This window comes from Dermacentor andersoni, chromosome 6 (genome assembly GCF_023375885.2).
Source record: "Dermacentor andersoni chromosome 6, qqDerAnde1_hic_scaffold, whole genome shotgun sequence".
NCBI lineage: Eukaryota > Metazoa > Arthropoda > Arachnida > Ixodida > Ixodidae > Dermacentor > Dermacentor andersoni.
The window spans coordinates 43,818,891-43,840,502 of NC_092819.1; the positions used below are offsets into that span (position 1 = coordinate 43,818,891).

Below are 21,612 nucleotides of genomic sequence, written 5' to 3' on the forward strand. Positions count from 1 at the left end.
GACAGACAGACAAAGAACTTTATTAATGGTCCTGAGGAACCGGAGAGAGAGAGAGAGAGAGAGAGAGAGAGAGAGAGAGAGAGAGAGAGAGAGAGAGAGAGAGAGAGAGAGAGAGAGAGAGAGAGAGAGATGCATTGCTTTTCTCCGTGCGTGGTGATGGCGTATTCTGAACCCCGAGCTCTTTTATTCTTTCAATTTTGCGCCTTCTTGATGAACGAAATGGCGGAGATGTAAGTTTGAATACTTTAAATCCGTGCGCAAGACAACACCAGCACGAGGGAAAGGATGAGCGCAGTCTGACTGAAGTAGGCAGACGTCGTCCGTCGTGCTTTTTCTTTTTCTTTTTGTGTTGCTGTCGCTTTCTTCGGTGATTTCAAGCATTCATCCATTCGAACTAGCCCTGCTTTCTACTCTAACGTAAATTTGCTACCTCTAACCTGTGCGTACGGTTATCCCGTTAATCTTACCCATACCTCCGTATATATGAGTTCTAAAAAAATCAGTAAGAACCTAGGAACTATAGTTTCATTTACGAGCTTTCTCCGAGTTTTATACGCTCGCAGAAAATCTGTTCTTGCAAAAAAGAAATGCAAAAAAAAAGTACACCCTGCACCGGCGCTATACCGCTGGTGCCTGTAGTTCTTTGTCACCTGGTAAACATTGTGACGGGAACACACAGGCGTTATCTTGTATGAGGGCCACAGAATCTTCACGTGTGTAAGCGCGTCACGGGACGTTGCGCTGTATTCCAGTGCTGTTTGCCTCGATATCAAACATCCTGCTTGCGTTTCTTCTACGAATCGAAGAGTGGCGACTATTCCGTTGGTGTTACAGATTTTGGGTACTCCCACACCATTAAGTAAACTTTTTTTACGGACAAGTCAAATGAATTAGCTGAAAGCGCGCTGTTCTCGATCTCCATACTGATATATATATCTATCTCATAAAACCATAATCATAAAATTGTCGCCGCGGTTTTATGATTTCACGCCTATTGCTCCCCTTGTAAGTGCTGCTCTCTCTCTCTCTGCATATATATATATATATATATATATATAGATCAGTATGGAGATCGAAAACAGCGCGCTTTCAGCTAATTCATTTGACTTGTCCGTAAAAAAAGTTAACTTAATGGTGTGGGAGTACCCGAAATCTGTAACACCAACAGAATAGTCGCCACTATATATATATATATATATATATATATATATATATATATATATATATATATATATGCAGAGAGAGAGAGAGAGAGAGAGAGAGAGCAGCACTTAAAAGGGGAGCTATACGCGTGAAATAAAAAAAAAAAACACACGGACGTGGATAGCCGTTAGCAGAAGTAGTAGTTCGAAAGAAGCGTACCATCACCTCTATACTGGCAATCTCCACGTTTAATCCCCCCCATTTAAAACATACTTCAAGCTTCAAGCGCGAAGACCAGCGCGCCGTCCTCTGCCCACCACTTCTTGTCATCGCGCGGCCTTGCGGGGATACCTGCGGCGACCAGTGTCGCGTGTCGTCGCCTCGCGTTGCGGTCTTTTGTCTGATCACGCGATCGCGGCATTGAACACTGAACGCTGCACCGTCGCCGCGGTCGCGTGTCATTCGATCGAGGCCTGCGAGTCGGGCCGATCACCCGCCGCGCTGGCTACAATGTCGCGGTTTGATTTCACTGCGGGTGGAGCGCAGAAACCCTCGTACCCCGAGATGTTGATATATAGGTTAAAGAACTGGACGCTTCCGCTGCTGCATTTCTGATAGCCCAGACCACGTGGTCAAGACATATATGTCGGTGCTGAAGCAACCAGATGGTTGGCCGGGTGAATGAAGGAATCGTGTAGTCTATACGTCAGACGAGTGGACCTGCACGCTTCCCATGAGCGCAGTGTGGTTATCGCGTAGAAACGCATTGTTTACGTTATGCGTAACCTTCGGTAAGAGCTGTTAAGCGTTCTTCTCGCTGCACTGCAGTCAGTGGCGTAGCACCGCGGGGGGGGGGAGCAATGGGGAGGGGTGTGTCATATACGTCTGACGACGCCCCTCTTTCCGCCGGCTACACCCGGGGTGGGGGGGGGGGGGGGGGGTGTTGACAGAAGACCTATGGGCCCCGGGTGTCAGACGACCTAGCTGCGTCCCTGATGCAGTTTACTCGTCTCACAAGTTTTACACCTCAGTGTTCTTCGACCTTCGCTCGAAGTTCTATTGATTAATTCATTAATTTGTAGAGAAGGATTGGAACGATATAGTGGGTCGTCCTCCACATCGGTGTCAGCCGCGCCAGTGAAGATGACAGGGTCACGGTGACGATGCGCGCCAGGACTTGCGGTTGGCGCAGGAGGAGGTGTTTGGTGGGAGGCGTCCTGAGGCACGGTAGATGACAGGGTACGGGATCGAAATTCCAGGGTTGGAGGTATGAGGGCACAGCACTCTCCACCAAATGTTAAGGTGTTTATTTGATCGGACTAGGAGCAGCGGAGCGGCGACAGTCTAGGCAGAGCACGGACTCTGAGCGCGAGCGGCATTCACGAGCAAAAGCGCTGGAGAGGACGGCCCGATATATCGTTCCAGTCCTTCTCTACAAATTGATTTATTTTGTTCAACATCTCAAATCAGAGTATATATGTGCTGTGAGAGAGACGCCGTAGTGAAGTTTTCTCACATTTCTCCCCAATCATAACGCGACCGTCGCAGCCGGGACTCGAATCCGCAATCTCGTGATCGCAGAAAACCATAGCCACTGTGTCGCCTCGGGGAGTGTCGCTTTACAAACATGAAGAACGAATAGGACAGAGAAAACGGGGCCGTGCATTCGAGAGGCGCATCTCGAGTGGGAACTGTTTATTTGAGGCTCGGCGAGTTCTTAGCGCTTACTGCATACCGTCGAACGATATACTAGACGAAAGGCTAACGAGATAAGCCTGCTCCTTATCGCAAATCGAGCGAAGTGGATGACTCAGATGACGCGCGATTTTGAGTGCGCGAGCTTTTGGTTCTTTCGCGGTACGGTCGTAGGAACGTCGTTCGAGAACAGTCGGGTTGTAAACAGAGTCACTCCGTATTTGCGATAGCAGGGTTGCATGTAGGCCTTCATGGATCAGCGTCGAGGAGCGGCTCCAGCTTCGAGCGTGAACAGTCTGCACACTTCGCCGGGTCCGCTTTGCTCTTGCTTTGATTAACGAGCCTACACATTGCGCGTTATTTATTGAGCGATGATATGCGCGGAAAAATATGCTGCCGAAGAACTGGCTATTCGGATAGCATCGATAGATGGCTTCATTGAGAAAGTAACGGAAATCAGAAAAATGACCGACTGACATGATGCTGTAAATAGAACTTGCGTATAGGCGCTTCAGTATATCATGTGTAAAAAAAAAAAGAAGAAGATACGAGAATAAAGGCTGCGTACATGGTTTGCAATCTCGTGTAAGTACATGCGAGTACAATTGAACTTCAGGCACACGTTTGTCAATGCGACTAAAAAAAAAACCACACGTCGCTGCACGACCGTGTTATGCTTATACAATGGAACCTGTACATTTTATCAGCCACTGATGCCTTATAAAGCTATAACTATAACTATAACTATAAGGTTAGTTATTAACACTATTTTTACTTATTCCACAGCGACGCGCGTGTACTATTGGATGTGCCTGACTGTTTGTACGTCATGGAAGTGTGGCCATGACGTGTGTTTTCATCGCATCCATCTAGAGTTTAGCAATATGCTAAGCGAGATACCCAGCAAATTTCTCCATCCTCTATCTACGCTTCTTTCTGATTATGTTTCTTACTGAAATCACAAATTTCGCGAACGTTTTTTTTTACCGTTGTAACTCTGCAGCCCACCGCGCGGCAACGTAACGTCGTTTGCGGTAAGACCTTCACTCGCGGTTAAGTTCCGTCCGCCGGGCAAAATAGTTCGTGCGGGTGACGCTTCCATCGCCACTGCACCCTTGCATGTGCTTAGGTGGCTCGGTCGGGCCAGAAGCTATTTGTGTACGCCTCACGTAAACACTGCGCGTAAGACCCGTTACGCGAGGACTTGAGTCTGTCTATTTGCGTCCGCTTTCGTGTAAACACAGCGCAGCCGGTGTTTCTCGCGTTACCAAATTTGTCCGAGTGAGGAATGGGGAGGGAGGAGGGGGGAGGGTGATAAGCTGAGCGGCAAGGAAGCGGCTAGCCACAGTCGCCGATAAACTCTACTTCTCGAGCGCTCTGCATGGTGAAGCACCGTTAGGGGAAACAAAAGAAATACGTAGTCGCCTTTCCTTCTGTCCGTTCCTGCTTCCGTTATGTACGCTTGCGTAACTTCCGCGAAACGTTGTGCTGGCCAGTCGTTTTGCATATATTTTTCACCGTATACACGCAAGACGCGTAATGCGTATACGATGCCAGGGGTCAGTGACCGAATATGGCTACATTGTCGGTCGCACAATAATTGTACGTCGGCGATTTGATTTCGTAGCGTTGCCCACCGCGGTCGGCGACCCTGTGGCTACGGAGCTCTGCTGTTGATCGCGAGGTCGTTGGTTCGGTTTCTAGAAAACGCCCGTGGTGCTGATTATTTCGGTGCAGACGAAGGAACACCCGGGTGGTCAAAACTCTTCCAGCACATATATTCCTCGAACGGCATATTCAGTGAACGGCTTGGTCGTTGACGAAAAGAAGCTGTCTTATACTCTCGCCTGTTACTGTTTGCGACATCACTAGTCTAATAACGGCGGCTTTCAGAGCTTAAAGGTTGCGCTGAACAGCAACAGTAATATCGTTTAGACTTGCTTATTCTAGGAAAACTATATATCTACGTCCATTCAAACAAGCAAAAATATGCGGGAGAAAAATATTTCATTCCTATATGTCTCGCCAGGCTACCTCCTCGTCCTTGCTTTGTTGATTACGTTATGTTTTGTTTTGTTGACTAAATTGTTGAGTTAGTTATTTTTTTCTTGGAGAAGAAAAATATTCAACACAGCGTTGTACATCACCAGGAATTTTATTTGAACCCTGCAGCAATGTGCAAGTTGGGAGCCGGGTGCCCTAAAGACTGCTCTCGCGCAGCTTTGGCATTTAGAAGGTTTTTTGCAAGGTTTTCTGCATAAAGCAGGCTCTGAGAGTGGTGGCGTCCGTGCATGCGTATCGGAGGCCGCAACAGGCATTACTGTATCGCGGGGGCGAAGACGCCGTCGTGTCCAACGCAAGAAGGTGTTCGGAAAACGGCACTGTCCGATGCGAGGTATGCCGAGAGCCTATTACTGTCGCGGTGGAGGAGTTCACAGCCGGATGATTCGTCGAAGGCCTGCTGATTTTTTACGTAATATTACGCGAAGCGCCGATGTGGTGACGCGTTCAATACTCGCAGTCATTGAAAGAGACCGTATACTGGCGGGTGTGCAACTCTCTGTGTGACTAGAGCGACGGTGAAAAACTGCAGAGTCACGGCCCGTGGCAAGGCCGTATCGTTCACGAAACTCAGAAACGAAACCGTGAGACCCCATTCTTCAAAGCCTGTCCCGGGGGAGATCTCGTGTGAAGTTACCTGTACGTATACCGTCACGCAATGGGAAAGAACGTCGGCACTTGGTGGCAAGCAAATGCGAACGTGAGGAGCCTGGCTCGTTCCGGAGGATGGAAAGGGTCAAGAATGAGAGAGACAGAGAGGGAGAAAGAAATAGCAGCGTTGCGTACACGAGCGATTGAAGAGTGCTTGCAGCAGTCGTTCTTGAAATCGCCTATGATAATTGACCCGACCTCGTGGGAATATCACGAGAGCTGCGCTGCGCGCGCGTTTCCGACCGTGCAATGGTGCGCCGGTGGCTACAAAACCTTTGTGTCATTCCACATTTCTCTCTCTCTCTTTATTCAGCCTTAATGCAGAAAGTGACAGTTCTTTGTGACGAGTGCTTATAGCTGATCCACACCGACTGGCGGATCTCTCGTCTCACAAAGCCCGGTGGATCACGTGGCTCGGGTCGGGACGGCGACAGTTTATCGCGCCTCTGTGTGCGCGCGCCTTCCCTTGCGTGTGTGCGTGCGCAGTATATAATCGTCTAACTTGTAATTTCTTCCGCGTTCGCTTGAGACGAGTATCTTTTTTTGTGTTTAACTGTATTTCGAATCGTTGTCTATTCGTCCTTTGGTTGTCTGATCGTAATGGTCGCGCTTGCGTACTCAGACACTGCATGCACTATACACGCCAAAGCGCGAGTAGTCAGAAATTAATTCGGAGCCCTCCCATTCGAAAGAAAATCTTTTTGTACGCGGACTGCAATGCACGTCAAGGAACAGAAATTATCGGAGTCCTCCACTTCGGCCCCCCCTCCGCGTAGTAGAGCACGTAACTTTGGGACGTAAAAAAAACCATCAACAAGTCAAGCTCCATTGGACCGTATACGTCATGTATACGTACAGTTGCTTTCAGTACGTGCACACAACGTCGGTAAGCTATCCATGGTGCAGCGCAGGTCGTGTTATGTTGCACTCGAAAGAGCGTAGCCTGCGACACCAAGCATTTGAACACAGACATCCGGTGTACTTTATAATTTACTTCTCAGAGTCAAGTTTGTAATGCCGGTGATATGTTTGTTCTTACCGCGCAAAGTGGCCTCTCCGTCTTCTTCAGATAGAGCTGGTGCCTTAGAATATAGTTTACGGACTAAATTATGCAGCACGCAAGGCTCATTTTGACGCGCATTCTAACGTCGGCGTAACAGTATATCGCTTTCTCTTTGAAGTTCGCGCCAGTGTAATTACGCGGCCCGCGAAAAGCCAGGCGCCGCACCCTCGACCTTAGCGCTCTCCAACGAAACGCGCAGCCTAACTGTTGCACCACTGTGGCGCTGGTGGGAGCTCGTTGACACACTTGGATGCGAGGCAAGGCTTCCAATAAGCGACACTCCCACATGGGTGTTTCATGTCCTTGCCGATCTCTTAGCGTTGGTTGTGTGTGCCGGCCGGGCCTGCCATATCGAACGATCGTTACCGTTTAGCATTCCCGTCGCAGAGTTCATAAGCGCCCACTTCTAATTCTTTTTACTGCGAGCTGTGATTACATGGCTGGAGAGAAGAGTTAATGGAAAACGTGCCGTGCTTAAGAACTGTGAGACAGCAAGAATGCAGTGGACCGAGTGAAAGACGCTCGCACAACTTAGCAGCTGCTTGAGCGTTTCTTTTTTTAATAGTTTCGCTTTCATTGGAGCGGTCTTTATAGCCGTTCCAAATATCGAAATAATCAAGATGGTAATTATCAGCACCTGCGTAGCGAAGCTCACTGCAGGATAAAGGCCTCCCGCCAGGTATACTCAGTCACCAGTCTTCCGTTCTCGTTAAAAGTTGCGTATACCATGCACGAGTAAAATTTTTGTTCTCATGATATCTTATCTTATCTTGTGACGCCTCCGACTTCGTTTCCGCTCCCTGGTGATCCATTTCTGTTACGCTCATTGGCCACCGGATATCTTCTCCACGCATCGGACCGTGTATTACCAAGTACCCAAGCCTGCGAGAAACTGCTCTCGACAAAATACTCTGCATGATTAGCTTTTGATGTGGCCGACTGTGTAAGTACGCTGCGTGAGGGGGGGGGGGGGGGGGGGGAATGTGTGTTCTGTGTATGATTTGTTCGCATCCAATTGTTGTAGCGTGCTAGGCTAGCCGCCAAGCAAAACTCTCCAGATACATTAAAGAGTATTTAGGTGTCGTATTAGAGTGTATTATTATTATTATTATTATTATTATTATTATTATTATTATTATTATTATTATTATTATTGTTGTCGTCGTCGTCGTTATGTATTTATTTATTTATTTATTTTTGTTACCTTCAGGACCAAAGGCGTTATGAGGGCAGAGTTACTATATACTCACATATAAGCACATAATTACGTATATATAATCGATAGATTACTATCAGTATAATATTAGCCAGAGTATGACAAAGGCAGGAAAGACTAACGATTAATAAACTGGTTTAAAAGTTAGGACATTGACGCCACCGATTCGAAGAGCCGGCTCCAGTCCTGTGACTTCCGAGGTATAAAGGATTAGAGCATGTTTGCGTTAAGCACGACATGACTCTCACCTTTTGTGCATGGTCAAAACGAGGCGAGATATACGTCGGAGGAAGACAAAGATCATTGTACCGTACCGGATTGTATATATTTTATGAAACGAGCTCGGACGAGCATATTTGCGACGGAAGGCGAGGGAAGTATAAACTGTCAAGATAATTTCATTAATGTTATGCTGGCGGTACGGTTGTGGTTGCTGCAAATAAATCGAACAGAATTATTTTGGACTAGCTCGAGGGCACAAGTTAATATTTCAGTGCTGGGGTTACAGATCGACGCAGCATATTCGAGTTTACTGCGGACTATAGTTTTGTATGGAATTAGCTTTGATAAAACAGTTAAGAGAAGTTACGACGGAGGTGTGCCCTTAGGAACGTTTAGCTTTGTGAATTATTTTGCAGATGTGCAAACACCAGCTAAGAGAGGAAGTTATCGGAACACCGAGTTAGGGGTATGACGTAATTGATTCAGTAGTGGAGTTCTGCAGAAAGTAATAAACAGTGGGGCAGCAGCATGGCAAACATGTAGAACCTTACCTTCAGTGGTGTGAAGTTACATCGTCCGTGTGTTACACGAGTTGGATATAGCGCTAATTGCATTATGAGGTATCTAACATAATATTGGTGAATTATTTCACGGAACACTGCTCAGTCATCAGCGAATAAATGAATGAGGAAACACAGTGAGGGAGGTCATTAACACAATCTCTTTTCGTTTTCAAAATTTGTGACAAGAACGTATTAACGAGATTCCGCTGAGTCGCAAGGCTTTCTGCTGCCGCGACGGCCGGTTGCTGGTGGGGCAGGAATTCCCGCGTGTTGTCATTTCATTTCAGGTTTTCAGAAATTATCTAGAGGGCGCAGGTCACTGTTGGTCACGCTGCGCTGTAAGGAAGACAGACAGTACGAGAATGAACATGGAGGTTATACTAAGCAAGCGAAACGCCGATTCGGCATAATACTGCGTCAATTATTACTACTAAGACTCATTCTATACGTATTATACATACCTTGTGACAACCTAAAAATTTAGTGCGAGTTTCGCGCACAAAACCGCAATGCATCTTCCTCCGCGCTCCAAAACACAGTACCCGAGAGAGGCCGATATTGAAAGTACGCCTCAGGCCGTAATTTCTCGAAAATGAACGAACGTGTCTTCTTCGAGTTGGACTGAGCGCTGCATCTGCCACTGCATTCTCAGGCTGCCACCGGCTACAGTTCGGTGATCACTTCGAGTTGCAACCGACGCGGTGTGTCCATCGATTCGACACGCTTGACCTTCTTCAGTTCGTCTATAGGGCAGTGGTATGGAGAGCGCTATCCTCCCACCGAGCCGGGCGCGAGGCGTGCAAGACGTCGTTCATGACGCGCTCCGTTGCCGCCAAAGCGCGTTTCAGCGTACACGTTCTCGCTCGCTGGAGGTTGCGTTTCTATTTTGGGTTGGCCCTGTGCACGGTCGCGTGCGTTTGATTCTCAGTTTCTTCTTCAGCTCGCTCGCTCGCTCGCTCGCTCGCTCGCCCGCTCGCCCGCGCCTATCGATGTAGCACGTGCGGTGTTTCTATCTATTTGGCGACGTCGCTTAGCCAATTCGAGTTCCATCAGCCGCGGCGAGGTATGCCGGCGAGGGAGGCGCGCATCGCGCAGGCTCCTGCGCGTGTCCGGCACTGCGAGAAACTGGTCCCGAAAGCGAGCGGTGTGACGCAAGGGACAGATTTCTGCGATGAGTTTCACCACCACGCCGCGCTGCCGCCGGTGGCTCCGTAGCCGTTCTTCTTCAGCGGCAACCGTACGGAGCACATTTCCGGCGCACTTTCGGCGTGACGTCACCCGGCGTCGGTTGCGATAGTTTCGCGCTGTTCGGAGAACGCTTCCGGGAAAGACGTGTTTTATGTGTTTACACATTGAGGGGGCACATATCTCACGGTGCGCGTTCCGGCTGCGATTGCGTCGTGGTTCAGGCGCCTCGTTAAGCGGGTGCGCGCCGAAAAATCGGTCGACGTATTGCCGAAAACACAGCCGAAGTATATACGTTCGATGCTGCTGCTGCATACCCTGAAGTGCAATCATGCAAATGGTTGTTTGAGGCGCTCGCCTTGTCGAGTGAGTGACCGAGTTTCTTATAAGTGGAGTTAGGCTCGCAGATATACAGTTACGACGTCGCTTCGCCCCTACGCATCATTTGACGTCGGTCTGACAGCCTACAGATTTACAGTAATCATACATCTGCATCCTCGGGTAGCATTCCAGCTGTATAGCTTCGTTTGGTCAGCCAGGTGGTTTCTTTCGCGGCCGATAACAAATTGTAGTCTCTTGTGCACGCGTTTGCACTACGTCTATGCTCAAGTGGGGGAAAAAAAATCACCGCCCCTTCCATTCCGTGAAGATAATCGAACAGCAAAGCTGTGTTAGTTTCACCGAATGTTACACCATGCAAGCCAATCTTCGCAGGCAGTCTATATTTTAGATCTTTTGTTTCACCATTCTTTCACCTCATTTTCGATTTTGCGTGCTTCGCGTGATGAGCATGCTTTAGGAGTGCTTTCTTTTTTTGCGGTTCTCACTGTTTTTTTTTTTCTTCTTTTGCGCCTTTCACCGCCTACTCTCGCCGACTCTCGCGGTAGGCAGCTTCTTCCTGAGGAGTGCGCGCTACTCGTGGTCTTCCCATAGTTCTAGCTGGGGCGGAATGCGCGGAGCCACTAATCCAAAGCTCCGTGTATTGGTCGCAAAGCCCACCACTGGAGATGCGGGAACTGCAATCGTTTTGACGATTGGTTGGATTGGTTTGACGATTGACGTGGCGGCCGGCACTCGCTGCTGGCGCAAGAACTGCCGGTACAGCCACGCGCTCCTAGTACCGCGTTTCAACCGCTGGGCGCTGTTCGTCGGCCGCAAACCGCCAGCATAACATTCGTTTCTTTCGCGGCAGGGTGGAATCAATCGTCGATAAATTCGATGCCGATCTGGCTCGATCGCCGAAAATGCATCGTCTGACAACCGTGTAAGATTCGCGTATAAGATAGCATTTTCACAGGGGTAAAGGAGTAAATCCAATCCCTTTCCCCCCGTTAAGCTCTTTTCCTCTCCCGCTAGGTCACGTGGCCCCTTTTTAGCGAAGTCCGGCAACGACGGCACAGGGTCGAAGGCAAATGTACCTGGTAGCGAAGCTTCCATAGAAGCCCGGACGTTCAAAACATGGCGGTTCATCGGCGTTTCATGGGGCTTAGCGCCATCTGTATGAGGAGGTAACACTTTCGGCGGAAGAAAAAAAGCAGTGTGACTCGATATCCTTTAAAAACAGAAGTAACGTCATTTTGTTCTCAAAGTCGCGAAATTTGTTTTTGTGGTCTGCCATTAAAGCTGTATATTTAAATGCCCCGCCATTCGACTTGATGGGCGTATCAAGCTTCTAGTGCGGAAAGCGATGCAAGAAAAGGTCATCTGTACAGCTTTAGAAATCGCACCCCTGAACAGAACATACTTTCTTTGGAGGCCGACGAAAGCTTTAGTTGTACAGTGCTGGTTCTATCGTCGGACGCCAAGCGAGCGTGTTGTTCTGCGCAGTCGCACGAAAACACCTAAAGTAAGCAATTCTCTGGTGGTCGTAACTCACTACTTTTGACTGAACAGGTTGCGAAACAATGAAGCTCACCAAATTCAGACAAACGTCGACAAGTGAAACAGCACTACGTGTTAGGGGGGCGTTTTGTAACGGGTGAACTGTACGAGCGCGCCTTTCTGAACACTTCAAGAGCTACATTGCTTTGCAAGTGACTGTGGACGCTGAAAAAAGCAATTTATTGATAATGATAATATGAAATTGAATTGTCTTTTCTTTGCTCGTCACGCATATATCAAATTGATAAGGAATGTTATTTTCGTTGAATGAATTTGTGTCTTGCTTCAATTAAAAAAAAAAAAAAACGCATTTTTTCTTTCCCAATGTTTGTTCCCTTCAAATATAGTCGCGCTTCAATCACTGCTCCCATCATCACCCTTGCTGATGTCAATGACAATTTGTTCTGAACTGCTTTTCGTCCGAAGCTTCACGACCTATTTGGACCGACCTTGCAGGGTCCGCATAAGCAGCTTCGCTGCAAAAAGATCAATCTCGCGGAACGCGTCAAAGCGCGTGAGCTTAGAACGCCATTCAAATGTTACCAGTGGTGCCAGAAGTGTGGCTATAGCTTCAACGTTTAACGCAAGGTTACATCGAACGCATGCATTGCTACGGAGCGGTACGAGCGAGCGCCGTCGTGCGTTCAGCGCATGCGCTATGCGCATTTTGAAACAGGTCTGCTGTGCAGGTAGTCGGTGCGAATAAGTATAGAAGGTTTTCAGTAATGGCGGTCACGAGAGAGAGGGGCTGGCGGGCTACATAGAGCAGCATTACGCAGAACGTGCAGCACCTAAAGTCTGCTTGGGTGTAGTTGTATGCAGGGCCTGTAGCGGTGCGCCGACCTTCAGTGTTTCTAAAACTCCCCTAGAACATTTTAGGGGGACGAAGAATGGGTCATCTCCTGCTGGGTGACACTATAGACAAATGGGAGTTTCAGAAATAGCGTTCCCAAGCAGCTCAGCGTTCCGGAAAACATAAGTAAGCGAGGACACTCGGTTTCTTTCGCGTTCTTTTTTGCACTGCTTTAGACCGACGTCGACGCCTAAGTTTGGTTCCCGTATTTCTAAAATTCCCTAATGTCTCGGTAAACACGCTGCGAAGAAATATTTTATATGTAGTGGGTGCAGACGGCTTCCAGAGAATGTTGTTTAGAGGCACGCGACTGGCAGCTTGACAACCACCTTCACTGAAGCGTGGCGCATAAGCACGCGCGCATGCAGGCCGAGACGCCTGCATACTGAACCCGTAATGAGCGATTACCGAAAGCGGTTACGTCTTTCGCAGCACCTTGCCTATGCATTTCAGATGTAGACGGTGCTGACTCATTCTCTTTCCCCCTGTGCCCCGGTTGTAAATATAGTTGATTGACTGGCGCCCGCCGTAGCGCAAAGGCTGTCGACAGGTAAAACATTCTTTATGGGAGTGCTGCAGATGGTCACAAGTAGAAAGAAAATAGTGTGCCGTTGCCTACGTTAAGTTTTCAGCGAATACTTCCGTCATGGCCCCCATATCAGAACTATACTGGCGCGTGTCGCGTACGATGACAGCGAACGACGCACCGTCGTCTTACAACAAAAGAAGAAAGTTAAACGTGTAAACTCGAGGACTTCGGAGCGCGATGACGTATCGTGCACTACGAAAGAAAAAAAAAATCATACAGCTGCCACGTAGCTCTCGTCTTTCAGCGGTGCAGCGATTTTCTGCCACCGCGTATAGACGGAAATAAACAAGAAACATGGGAAGGCCGTGGCCGAGGAAAGTCGTGCAACGTTTTCGTTCTGGACGACCGCCGCGCGCTCCATGCAGTTCATCCTTTCCGTGCTGCTCGCTAACGGTTGCGAGCGGTTTACTCTTCTTTCTTTTTTCCCCCCTGTTTTGGACCAAGTCTCCGTTTCTTTCGTTTTTCTGCGGTGAGGAATGCGAAAACAGTGGTACGTGCTGCCCGGTGAAGAGCGACGCTGAGTCCCTCCTAGTTAATTCGGTGCAGCATTTCGCGTGCTGCACTGGTGCCAAACACGCTTGCTCTTGCCGAATAAAAGTGATGTATAGAGCCTTCACTTCTGCCAACATTAACCGTTTTTTTTATTGGCATAGTGTAACAGAGGAGGTTTACGCCTTTATGTGGCACCGGCTACTCATCGTCAGTTGGCAAACTAAATGAAGTCACGAAATATGGCGAAAGACAACGAATAATGTCAGACAGCAGGAACACAAACCATTTAACTCGCAAACCCAGAACTCTACTCGTTCTAGCAGTTTGTGACAGCATCGCCGAAGGCGACTTGTACGAGCTTTGGTCATGCAATTCCATTTTTCTGCACGCCGCTGTTGATTTAGCGGCTATAGCCGCTACACACCATATACGGTGTGTAGCACACCAACTGGCACACCATATGTGGTGTGCCAGTTGTGAGCGCATCGTCGAGGATTCGACTGCGGGCCGAAGCGGCTGCTTGTAGTTGCGGGCGGAATGCAAAAACGTTGGTGTGCCGAGCTTTTTGTGTGTGTTTAAAGGGACACTAAAGGCAAAAATATTAGGTCAAGCTAAAGTGATGGATGAGTGCTCGAGAACGTCTAAGGCGTCAGTATTATCGCGAACGGAGCTTTAGTAATCGAGAAATTGAGGTAAATGCAGCATACGATTAGAGACACCGCCGGGACATTCAAGTACTAGCCCTCATGACGAAGACACCCCTCATTATAATTCTGTCACTGGTACTCAGCCACTCGTAATAAATATATCATTGTGTTGAATTATATGCCGAAAGAAAGTGCTACTTGTCGAGTTCTATTTTACTTCTAGGCAAAAAAAGAAAGAAAAAAGAAACGCACTGACGTTACCCTTGACAATGACACGGGCGGTCGAAAAGTTTCGTTTTCACTAGTCTTCGCCGCCCGCGCTTTCACGTTTCAGTAGTTTCGTTATCGCGTAGTGCTGCGCTGGTTCTGCTTGCTCGCGAAACTCACAGAAAGTGCAGCTAGCAGAGAATGCCACGCCCATGTGAAGTCGCGGGTTTCCCGAGCGGTCCAAGCCACTTGACCAAAAGCAGCTGGAGCGGCAAATCCAAGTCTCTGTCTTGGCTCAGTTTCTCCGTGGCCGTGCGTTTACATTTTTTGCAAAAGACTGTAGCGCTGTCTGTCAGGCACCGTTTTGCTCACAGACGGCAAGTAAAGGGCGATGGTGGCGTATGCAACGTCACCACTCCCCGCTTGGGGAGTGCTGACGTTCCGCTAAAGGTATGCGGACCTTTCAGACGCAGTTTTCTCGTAAACTAAGTATTTTCTTGGCACGAAACAAGCGCTGCGAGGTTTCTGGAATGGAATTTTGACAGTTAATGTCAACTTAGTAGGTGCTTGCCTTTAGTGTCCCTTTAAAGAACACCAGGTGGTCAAAATTTATCGGGAACTGGTCGCTGGGGTGTAAATTATAGCTTCACTTTTGCTTTGAGATGGTAAACTCAATCAATAAAACCATAAATTACTTATATTACCGTTTCCGGTCCACACTTCCCCGACGTTGTATGTCGAGGCTTTAAATGTCCTCAGTGCTTTCACTCGACCTGATTGTGTAGTAGACAGAGTGCTGTGCGAGAGAGTATGCATGTATATTGATTGATTGATTGATTGATTGATTGATTGGTCGATCGATCAATCGATCGATCGATCGATTGATAGATTTTTTGTAGATTGAAAATGTTGGCAGCAAGCACATGTCGCCGGTTTCTCCAAACCTTTAACTTATTGAATGAATGAAGGGCGATTATTGCTGAAGTGAAGTTATTTCTGGCCAACGCGTCTTTTTATTTCGTTTTAATGTTTACAGCAACGCTCACTGTTGCCGTGGTAATAGTGTTCCTAAAAAAAGATAGGAGAAAATAGGAGGCGCAGATGCCTATATTATGCAGACTGTATCGTGTGTAAACCGGAAGTTCGAGAAGCGGGCTTCTCCTCATGAAGACTGTGAATACAGAGAAGCCTGTTTTGACGAACGGGTTTCAGCGAGCTATGTTCGCATGAAGGGACAACTTTTGAGGCGCCTAGCGACTACAATTTGCTGGCGTTCTATTGAAAAAAAAAAATATTGTGTTCGATTATCGAAATTCTTTAAGCGAATGCGAATATTCGAAAAATACGATCTTCGTAGATCAGATAAAAATAGAAGAAAAGAAACAGAGAAGGGGAGAGAGAGAAAGAGAGAAAGACGGCATATTATATGATGTTATATATACTGTATTTACTCGAATATAGGTCCAACTATACATATTGAATTCGCCGAGAAATAAAAAATAATTCGAATATAGGTCGACCCCTATCGTATTAGAAAAACCAAAAACTTTGAACATGGCATAACTTTACTTACCGTAAGCTCGGCTACTAAATCGCTCTGCTCGATGCCACAAGCTGCATCCTCGTTGGAAATGTCAGAGAATTCATACTCGTCGAATGCTTCGCAGGCGTTCCTGGATTAACTCCAGACTGACTTTACGGCGTGCACGACGAAGGCATTCGCTTATTTCTCATCCCTTGGTTTTTACAGTGAAGCTGTGTACGGCTAGCCGATTTGTCCGTCCGTCTGTCGGCTGTACGCCGTAAACTCCTCCGTCGCAACCCCATGCGCATGCGCGAAAAGAAAAAGAGGCGCGCGATTGGCTGCCTTAGTAGTGATGTCGTTGCTCTCCGTCGCAGCCGACCGCGCGCGCAGCAGTTTCTCTCCAGCTCCGAAAAGGGCAGGCCACGCGTCATACGTACTCCTGAGGAGCAGGCAGCTTTCGGCCAGCAACGCCGCGAGCAGTACCGGGAACGAGTCCGTCCACGCCGTGCCGATGCTCCAATTTATAGCCCACAGACAATTTGTAGAAACTGTATAATCCGCAAACTGTCCAAGAGACAATCTTTCAACCATTAAATGCTTGCAAATATGAATGGCTTGCAAGTATGGTGCGCTGACGTCACAAACGTAAGTAATAAAGAAAGTAGTACATGCAACCTCAAACGTAACCAATTTTATTGCCATGCTGAACCGTGCAGCACGCTACCAGTGACCGTAATCTCAGTGGCCTTGGACCGCGTTTTCTTTTTTTTTCAGTCTGGTTTTCGTGCATTCGAATAGGGAATGGCCTGTGTGCGAATGACTCTTTTTTTTTTGTTTTACCAGCGTTCATCCGCTGCATTCTGTGCGAAAGAAACAAAAACAAAAAGAAGTCGGCGGGTCAGTTAGATCTGTGGATGAATGTAGCGCATAAATTCTTTCTTTATTCGTAATAGGCCGTCGCTGGTCGCTGATTCTGCGTCGCTGCACGGAACTTCCTACGCGTTTTCATGCATGAGTTGATCCTGCTCTTACAGCGTGACACGAAGGGCGTGCCGGTAGCGTCGTCGCGAGCGAGGAATTGTGAATGCGAGATGCAATTTTTAAGGAGCGTCTCCGCGCTTAGCATATCGGGACGTCCGTCGCGAATGTCGCCACTGCGCATTACCGGTCGCTCCTTTTTGCTGCTGTCCTTCCGACTGATCAACGACCGTAACGTACTTTAAAGGAAAGACGTGTGACTGCTAGCCCAAAAAAAGAAAAAGGGTTGGAGGTGTGATTTTACACGTCAGTCGCACGATATGTCTGTTAGAGACGCATAAATTCTTTTTTTGACAGTAATGTGATGTGCTTGGCGGAAAGTAGGCTATGCAACCACAAACTAAGCCGCGCGCTGTTGAACGCTGCATATGGCTGTCGTAGCTGTCGGTGGCAGGCGTGTCTCTGTGTAGCAACCGTGCCCTTATTGACCAATCAACGCGCTTTCCACTCGTACACCACGCACACTGCTAATTTCGCAGTCGAAAAATGCCGTAAGAAGATATTCACAGCCGGAAACAGCAGTACTCTTATAGACTGAACCTGCATTCGGCAGTATAATAATGATAGGTTGACCTGGAACGAAAAAAACAAAAATAATTGCTTACAAATTCGGGCCCGTATTCACGAAATGCTTTCACGCTAGAATTGTTCGTAAGAACGTATTGCCACCAATCGAACGTGAATTACTACATACTTGTACACGAACCAATAATCGGACCCCGTACGTCATTAAACATCAAACATTCATTCAATAATCGGACCACTGAATATTTTCAGGGATTGCGAACCGAATTCGCCTTTGATTCGCCACGTGACTGACAACCTTCTGGAAAGCTTGTAAAAAAAAAAAAAATTAGTTGCTTACTGTTTGGAGAAATATCCGATTCCCGGTGATGCGACGAAGGATGTATGTCTTTAGAAACACTCTAAATAGGAACCCTGAATCACTTAAAACAGGTAAACTGCTATTTCAGAATCGTATTGTCGTTTATTCGTCAGTAAAAATGTTTATTATCTGATAAAAAATATTGGTCGCAGATTTCGCTTTCGTGAATATCGCGCCCATACCTAAGCGCCTGTACGTCAGTGTGACGTCATGGATTTCGAAGTGCTTTCTCGTATTCGCGCAGTTTCTGCGGAGAAATAGTTCTTAGATGCTTCACGGTTCAGTCTTTGGATCCACCCCGCAACATACATGCCGATCTCACACGAACACAAGGAGACTTCTGACAGGGACATACCGACATACTCCTCACACCAGACTTTATTCACTTCCTCACCGGCTCTCGCCACCCCTCTCTGCGCTCACTGTGATCGATACGCCAGCACTGCACAGCTCCCAGCCAACCAACAAAGCCTCTATGAAGTGAGTGTCCATCGCTAGCACCTACTACGACCCTGGCAGAATTCACTGAGAAAACTCTCAAGCATGCGAACTCCTGGACTACGGGCCTAGCACAACGCCCAGCCTTTTCAACAGTAGCGCGCTTTCTTCTTTGGTAGCGTCGGAATGCGACGAAATTTTTATTAATCAGTGAGCAGTTCCCCAGACCTGAGCAGGCGCTGTGAAAATCCATGGCATCACCGGTATAGGTAGTACATGGAACTTAAAGATTGCTTCTACAGCCGTCTCTCGCTATTGCGGGTTTCTTGGCCACCAAGTCTCCGCTGTCGATAAAGCTTAGGTCCTTCGCTATTCGAGAAATGTATTTCGCCGATCATGCTTAAAGGGACACTAAAGAGAAAAATGATTTCTTCTGTATGAGCAATTTACTCTTCCACAATATTAAATACAACACTCTTACCACGAGAAGACGCTTGGTAAGCCAAGAAGAAAAAGAGAAATACACTAAAGACGGGTGGCGACACCGCTTTGAATTTCACGCACTAACTCACAGCGACGACATGGATTTTTACAGCGTCTGCTAGCCCAGTTAATTCTTTAGCGACAAATATCGACTACATTCTGTTCTAAAGGAGCCAAATACTGAATATGGCAAATTTCTCGAACTTTTACTGAGCCAACGCGACCCAAATACGACAAAATACTTTGAAATCCGTGACGTCGCACTGAAGTACCACCGTGGGGGTTTTGGCGCGAAAAAAGAAAAAGAAACTTCCAGCTTAATTTTCTACCCTAATAGTCGACCACCTATTATCGCGAAATTAGCGACAACAGAGTGCTTTATGAATCTAAATTGATTTATAGTTTTTCGTTAGTGTCCTTTAGCTTGATATTCCCAATTAGTGTCCCTTTGAGGCTGCACTTCGCAGCCCGGACCTGGATGAACAATTCTGGGCTGTCCAGCAGGCTCACGACGTGGTCGTGAGGCTTGGCCTTCCGGTCCCGACGTGGGAGCGGCCCGCTTAGTGGTTAATTATCACTACTTGCAGGACCAAATAAAGTTTTCCATCCATCCATCCCGTTGAATGTGACCACTTCGGACAGCGAAGCGTTTATTACTCGGCGAGTGTTTTTTGAGCTAGTTTCGAAGCCCCAGCAACTCTGTGCGCACTAGATAAGTGCGCCAGAGTACGCGACGAAATTCTTCGCGCTCCTGCATGCCGTTCTGTCGGACGTTTCCGCGGAGCGTCCTTGGCGGCTCCTGCCAGTCTCTGTAAACCGCGGGAGCATCTGGGGCTCCATTGTTCTCGCTGGAATTTCAGGCACATATTTTTTTTTGTTCCCGGCCCGTATGCCGCCGCCCGTGTCGCTTTCCAAGGGCCCGAGAACTGCGTCCGAGCCGTCGGCAGTTTAGCGCTCTGCACTCCACGCTTGCTGAAAGGACGTGGATGGTTTCGAAGAAAGGGACGCGTTCATTCTGCGACACACTTTCCTCGAGCTTTACGGTGCGACCGGGAGACCTCGCACGTGACATTGCAGGAAACAAGTTGAATCTGCCCGCGCGAGAAAGAATGGGGGCGGAAGGCGGGACATGTAGGAAAAGTTATCATGGTTTACAAATGGCAGTGGCTTTCCTTCTCTAAGAAGGCGAAAGAGATACGTTTATTACGGGGGAATAGCCTAGACGGCTGCTTGATCTGAAAAGAACTGTAGGTTTTAGAAAACATCGAAAAAAATAAAAAAGGATGGGACTGCCAGAAACATTAATTTCTGAGGTTTTATGCGCCAAAACGAAGATCTGATTATGAGGAACGCCTTAGTAGGGGACTCCGGATTAATCTCGACTACCCAGGCTCTTTAACGTGCACCTAAATCTAAGCACGCAAGCGTTTTTGCATTTCGCCCTTATCGAAATGCGGCCGCCGTGGTCGGGATCGAACCGACGACCACGAGCTGAGCAGCTCAACCCCATATATTCGATAAGCATCCGCGGCGGGTGCGGGACTCCCAGTAAGGCGACAGGGGACAGCGGTGACCATCAGCCAATTTTTATTGAAAAGAGCGGAATATATGGGCTGATTTGAACATGGAGACAGCAAAGACGAGGTCGAGGCCTCTACCGTAGAAACAAAAAAAGAAGAGAGAAAAAGAGTGGAAGCAAGCCAGCTTGTCATTATACTAGCAGACAAATAAATACCGTTTTGACACTTGCCCTAACAGTATGTCTGTGGTGCTATATCATGGTTCTTGCTCTTCTGTGAATGATTGTCGCCATAATGTTGAAAGTCAGCCTGTACTATTACTTTCTGATAAGCTAAAAAAAAATGCAGTTGATAGCGCTTTCCTTTGTCCCATTCCTCTCACTGCCGTTTCCTTTCTTAACTGTTCTATATAATGTGCACTCGCCTACAGTTCTCTCAAATCTCAATTATTTAACGTGACATTTTGGATTACGTTAGAAGAGGCGCTTCAGCGCGTCTTTTTTGCCTTGGCTGCCGATCCCGGAGACGCAGTCTGGCACTCTTAACCAACCTTTGGATGATGTCAGTCAATGTCAATTTGCAGCGGTGGCTGAAATGAAGAACCTCGGAGTTCAAATTGGACGTATCGAAAAGGCAGGACCGAAGGGATTCAGTTATAACGTTGATATATCCGAAACGTGATGAAAAACGAGGCTAACAACACTATAGTACTAACTAGTAAATTGATGTATTAAATTGAGATTATGCAATGCGTTGCGCACGCCTTCCCTACGTCTGTGTATTACGTATCGTCGGCTATTAATTAATTATTTAATTAATTGAAGATAGCAGGGAGACGCCTTCGTCCTGCAGTGGACATAAAACAGGCTGATGATGATAATAATAATTATAATGACTATTTTTATTATTGAACTTTAGCAGTGAGTAACGTTTGTCACGTGTCTGTTTTTTCGTTTACATGTATAATGTGCGCGCCCGTTTAGACATGCTAGGACCAACACAACGTCAGTGCTGTCAGCCTCGCAGATCGTCCTGTTTCCGTACTGTTCATAATTGCTCATCACAAACAATCCTTTCTTTTTTTTTTATTCCTGTGATGAAAAAAAGGATACCCTTAATAAACGTGACCAGATCATCTTAAACAGCACACCTTTTCCAGAGGGCTCGGCAACTCACAGTACCGACAGATCCAGCGCTCCGCGTTTGTGTTACCTTTAACGCAGTTCTTGGCAAAGCGGTTAGTTGTAACACAGC

General features: G+C 47.5%; 1 protein-coding gene across 1 annotated transcript in view; it reads left to right on the forward strand.

Moving 5' to 3' along the window:
• LOC126521977 (rho GTPase-activating protein 18-like) overlaps positions 1 to 21,612 on the forward strand; it is a 216,274-nt gene that overhangs the window by 39,085 nt on the left and 155,577 nt on the right. The gene's annotated exons all lie outside the window — the stretch shown is intronic.